This window comes from Piliocolobus tephrosceles, chromosome 2 (genome assembly GCF_002776525.5).
Source record: "Piliocolobus tephrosceles isolate RC106 chromosome 2, ASM277652v3, whole genome shotgun sequence".
NCBI lineage: Eukaryota > Metazoa > Chordata > Mammalia > Primates > Cercopithecidae > Piliocolobus > Piliocolobus tephrosceles.
This window is the reverse complement of record NC_045435.1, coordinates 182,652,232-182,658,284: the sequence shown is the minus strand read 5'-3', so window position 1 is coordinate 182,658,284 and position 6,053 is coordinate 182,652,232.

Genomic DNA, 6,053 nt, shown 5'->3' with positions numbered 1-6,053 from the left:
TAAAAAAAAAAAAAAAAAAAAAAAAAAAAAAAAAAAATATATATATATATACTGCACATGTAATCCTCAGTCTCTTTCCCCTACCTGTGAACACAGATATGCCCGTAACTCAGTTTTGACCATACAGATAAAGACATTGTTCTAGGGCATGATGGAAAACCCATATGGAAGCAGTTTGCGAATCCTGAATAACTGTGTGGAGTAAGCAGCTTCCTATCTGCCCTGGACCGTGACATGAGATAGAAGTAAACTTATTATTTAAGTCATGATATGGCTGAGTCTCTGGTATCGCACCTTACTAACATACATGCCATGTGGCATTCCACCATGATTTCTGGGTCCAAAGAGTTTAGGAAATGATGTGGTTAGAAAAAGTATGCAGACTTCCTTCCTGTAGAATTTCTTTGAGCCTGGGTAATTTTTTTTTCCTATAGAACAACTTGAGGGAGAAAACTGCTGATCTCTTGTATTCTCTTGCTTGGTCTGAAAAACACTCTGGAAATGCTGATTTGGATGATTTCTACTTCCTTTAAATATTGCATAATGCACAGCTAGTGTTTAGTTTGTATTCAGAACACCACCAAATTGTACAGAATCAAAGCTGCCTTTAGTCCCACCATTCCATCCAAAGCATGGTACCTGAGCCCCTTTGGGGGACAATAGCAAAATTATAACACTATAGAGGACATGAACAATTTTTCCAAAAGTTTTAGGAGACGTTAATCTCATTGTTCTGTATTCTTTCTCATGTAAACAGGTGGAAAGATGACCAAAGCTTTACCGACAGAAGAGTCATTCTTTTTTTCTCACTTTCAAAGAGTTTTAAGAATGTACCACAACAATTAATTTCGCAACTATTTCCTGAGCAGCTACAGTGAACAAGGGCCTGAAGAAGAAGACACAATATCCACTGGACTGGAATGGAAAGACAGAGTAGACAGAGTAGATATGGTCCATAGCACCTGAGGACAGCACCCCAGAAACATCCAGCAATGACTGGTATGGGAATGGCTCCTCTGGTCACCCACCTGCCGTCTAAGATTTGCAGAGGGTTCATCCTATGAAGCATGGGAGGTTTGGGCACTTCGCACTCTGCCAGCACCATCCAGTATGGACATTTTCACAGATCCAGAAAAGGGCTGAGGTCCAAAAGGTTGAGAATGCTTTGGACTGTGTTACCATAGTGAGTGGCTGGCTATTCAGTGGTCAAATGTGTTTGAGAGGATCCAAGTAATGTGCTTCCTGAGGCAAGTGGCCAGAACCCAGGAGACTCCTCTATTCAGCTACAGCATGAAACATCTGAAGTTCTTACATATTCTCACACAGAAATGGATTCTCAAAGAGAAATGGATATATTGTGATAGGATAATCAGAGATGCTGTCGTAGCGCATTTGAGCTGCTATAAGAAAATACTATAAACTGGGTGGTTTATAAACAACAGAAACTGGCCAGGCACAGTGGCTCACGCCGGTAATCCCAGCACTTTGGGAGGCCAAGGTGGGCAGACCACTTGAGGTCAGGAGTTCAAGACCAGCCTGGCCAACATGGTGAAACCTTGTCTCTACTAAAAATACAAAAATTAGCCGGGCGTGGTGGTGTGCACCTGTAATCCCAGCTAACTGGGAGGCTGAGGCATGAGAATCACTTGAACCCGGGAGGCAGAGGTTGTAGTGAGCCGAGATTGTACCACTGCACACCAGCCTGGGCGATAGAGTGAGACTCAGTCTCAGAAAAAGAAAAAGAAAAAGAAAAAAAAAAAAAACCCAGAAACTTATTACTTACAGTTCTGGAGGCTGGGAAGTCCAAGATCAAGACACCAGGAGATTTGGCATCTAGCAAGGGCCTTTTTTCGGGTCCATAGGTGGTGCCTTTTCACTGTGTCCTTACACAGTGGAAGGGGCAAGGGAGTCTCTCTCAGACCCCCTTTATAAGGATAATAATCCCATTCATGAAGTCTCTGCCCTCATGGCCTGATCACCTCCCTATGTCCCCACCTTCTAACACCATCATCACCCGGGGGGTTAGGATTTCAACAAGTGAATTTGGGGGGAACATAAACATTCAGACCATAGCAGTGGCCAAAACAGAGAAGTCTGCTGAAAAACTTTTTAATGCATTGTAATGCATTCAGTGTGTTAAGTTAGTCACACACACACACAAGACTGAGTGCATAGATGTGTATTATAAAAAGTGTGAAAACATACCACCGCAGATTGTGTAGGACCATATATATATATGTGTGTGTGTGTGTGTGTGTGTGTTTTTACTTGCACATATGTCCATGGTTGTTAGTGCAGCAAAGGGCTCCGTGTGCTTTTAAAAATTCCAGTCTGTTACATTCACAAGCCTGGGTTGGATCTAAAGCAATTTCCCCCTTTGGGAAAGGCATCCTCATGACCTTACAATGGTTGCTGAATACAGTTGAAGGCAGTCATGGTTGGTGATGCCCGGAGCCCACTCCCCACCGTGCTGGTCTGCAGAACTTCTGCACACCATTCCCACAAGCAGGTCTTCTCTGCTCTGCTCGTCTCCACCTCCCTTTTCAGCTAAAGTCTCCTGTGCTTCACACCTTGCTGGTCTCAACCCTCCTCCATCTCTACATATGTTTAAGAAGCAGGAATCAAAAGGTGAAGGAAGGAGGAACTCATCTTCAATAGACAAATGAAAATAAGGATGGGAGAAGGAGAAAGTTGGGAAGGCGCTTAAGATACCCAGAAATGTAAACTGTTAGGAGAAGCATGGGACTCCTGAGGTTGCTCCCTACTATCTTGCAGACTTGCTGCAGGAACAAATGAGGCAGGATCTGTCAAGCACCAGGGTCAGCCCTTAAGCTTAGTGCCTTTCTGAACCCTGTGACCCAGCAGTCCCCATCAACTCGTCCCACCTGCCATGCACAGCTCCTCTGTTTCCCTGTACCTGAGCTCATGCTATTCCCTCCGCCAGGGTGCCCTTCTCCTTCTCCACCGGGAGAAGACACTTGCCTGTAAGACCCAGTTCCAGTGTCACCCCTTCCTGACTGTATCAGGAAGAGTCAGTGACGGTGTTTTGTGCTCCCAGAGAATTTGCCACATCGTGTTGTGATTCTGTTTCCACATCTGCCTCCCTCACTGGACTGAATGCTTCACTCATCTTCATACCTCCCCGGTCTCTACCTGGTGCCAGACCCATTCTCAGGGCAGGGGAGTGCTCAGGAAATAGGTGTTGAATAAAGGGAGTGTATACATACATACGTACATACATACATACATACGTACATACATATGTAAATGTTCTGATGGTCAAATGGAACAATGTGGGCTGAAGGATAACGCAGGTAAAAGAACCTAAGATTACAGATTATTGATTTGGGAGGAACTTTGTTTTATTGTGCAAACAATCTACAGCTTCAAAACAAGGAAGGCACTGTGTAGTTAGGAAGGGCAGTGGGAGAGGGTGGTCCCACAAAACAGTTCTAAAGAATTTGAAAGAGGAACACTCTGCAGGACACTGTTCCAAGGACCCCTCCCTAAGACTTTGTCTCTTATTGGGAGGAACTTTATTTTATTGTGCAAACAATTGAAAAACAGTCTACAACTTCAAAGCAAGAAAGTCACTGTGTTGTTAGGAAAGGGAGTGGGAGAGGGTGGCCCCATAAAACAGCATAAACTTCTAAAGAATTTGAAAGAGGAACACTCTGCAGGACACTGTTCCAAGGGCCCCTCCCTAAGAGTCTGTCCCTTAGGCTCTGCCCCTTTTTGGCCACTTTGTCAAAGGGCTTCTTTATGAACCAAGTGAAACACGTTATTTTTGTTTTCTTGAATTCTAAAGTGATCGTCTCAAGTTTCCTGGGACAGGCTCCTACGAGGTGTCCGTGACCCACTCCATTCCAGAAACAAGACCAGGAGACTGAAGACTCCGCCAGATCCCGCATGTAGTGAAAAAGTGAAATCAAATCACCCCTAGCAATTCCAAAACTAACTGAATCCTAATGGAGCTCTAAGTAACTCCAAAGTTAAGCGTGCTAGATAGTTAAGCCGTGGTCCTCAGCTTTTACACCCCCTACCCCCCACCCCTGCCCCTGCTCTGTGGTGCAGGGTCACGATGGGCTCCTCCTTGTGCTCCTGGGCTCCTGTCAGCATTCTTTTAACAATGGGTCTCCAACCTGAGAATGACAGTTGGTGTCAGTAGCAGCAGTTGGTTCCAGCTTGCCTTTTCCCAGCACTTCCATAACCAGCCTGACAATGCCCATTCAGAGACACCAGCATGGGCTGGGCATGTTCCCGTCCGAATTCTGCATCCAGCTCCCAGACCCTGGCTCTGAGCAGTGTCTCCTCCTCAGAGAACAACCTCCAGCCCTGGGCCATCTTCAGACTTCTGAGTTTTAATCATTCCAACTTCTTTTTGTTCCCTTAGCTCTTGAGGGGTAGTAGCTGCTTCTTGCAGTTGAAATCTTCATGATATCTCAACATCATCCTTTTCTTTTTTCTTTTTTCTCTTTTTCTTATTTTTTCTCTTGCCTTTTTAGTTTTCCAATAGTTGGGTAACAATTCCTTACATTAAATTTTCTGTTAAAATAATTGGTGTGGAGTCTATTTCAGTGATTGGACCCTGACTGACAGCAATGTTAAACCTAAGAAATTCTGAAAGTAAATACACCTTAAAACTAAATAAGTAAAAATTAAAATCAGAAAAGTTAATTTGCAAATTAAAAAAAAAAAAGGAAACCTGACAAGTCTGAAAATAAATAAAAAACTAGGCCGGGCGCGGTGGCTCAAGCCTGTAATCCCAGCACTTTGGGAGGCCGAGACGGGTGGATCACGAGGTCAGGAGATCCAGACCATCCTGGTCTACACACGGTGAAACCCCGGCTCTACTAAAAAAAAAATACAAAAAACTAGCTGGGCGAGATGGCGGGCGCCTGTAGTCCCAGCTACTCGGGAGGCTGAGGCAGGAGAATGGCGTAAACCCGGGAGGCGGAGCTTGCAGTGAGCCGAGATCGCGCCACTGCACTCCAGCCTGGGCGACAGAGCGAGACTCCGTCTCAAAAAAAAAAAAAAAAAAAACTAAATAGGTGCAAACCTCTGACGAAAATTTCTGAAAATCGGCAGGCCCCGGTGGCTCACACCTGTAATCCCAGCACTGTGGGAAGCCGAGGCGGGCGGATTACCTGAGGTCAGTAGTTCGAGACCAGCCTGGTCAACATGGTGAAACCCTGACTCTACTAAAAATAAAAATACAAAAATCAGCCAGGCGTGGTGCACATGCCTGTAATCTCAGCTTCTCGGGAGGCTGAGGCAGGAGAACTGCGTGAACATGTGAGGAGGAGGTTGCAGTGAACCAAGATCATGCCACTGCACTCCAGCCTGGGCGACAGGTAGAGACTGTCTCAAAAAAAAATAAACAACTGGAAAAATAATTTTTAAACTAACAAATCTAAACGTAAATCTCTCAGCAGTTACTTTGGAACCATCCCCTTGGAATTAACCTGTCAGGTGCTAAGTGGCTTGCGCACCCGGTCCACTGCGAGGCTGGGCCCCGGCGCTGGCAGGTTGGAGCTGCCCGGTGCCAGCTCCGGCTCCTCCTAGGCTCGGCCGAGCCCTAGGAGGCGTGGCCTCTGCGAGCGTCTGCCTCCGCCCGCCGCGCTCGCGCAGGCGCACTGGGGGTCCCGGTCCCGCGAGGTCCTTCGCGGGCGAGTGGGCCGGGGAAGAGTGGGCTCCGCAGGCCGGAGCTAGACGAGCACCCGGTACACCACTCGGGCTCCCGGCAGGTGGCCCTGGGCGTCCCCTTTCTGCCGCCGCCGTGGTGCCGGCTGCTTTGTGCGTAGCTGGGCAGGTCCGGGACCCCCACACCGCCTCTCCCGGGAATGCGGGCGCTCTGGAGCCGAGGAGCGGGGGCGTCCGCAAGGGCGCCGCGCCCTCGCCTGGAAACCAGCCGTCGCCCCCGCAGGAGCCAGCCGGCCCGTGGACGCCCTAGCGCGCTCCTTCTCGGTGCTGCCGGTCGTCCTGCAGTTCCGAGAGGAAGGTCAGAGACGCCGTGGCCCACAGAGGCGCTTAGTCTTGCCTCGCTCACACTC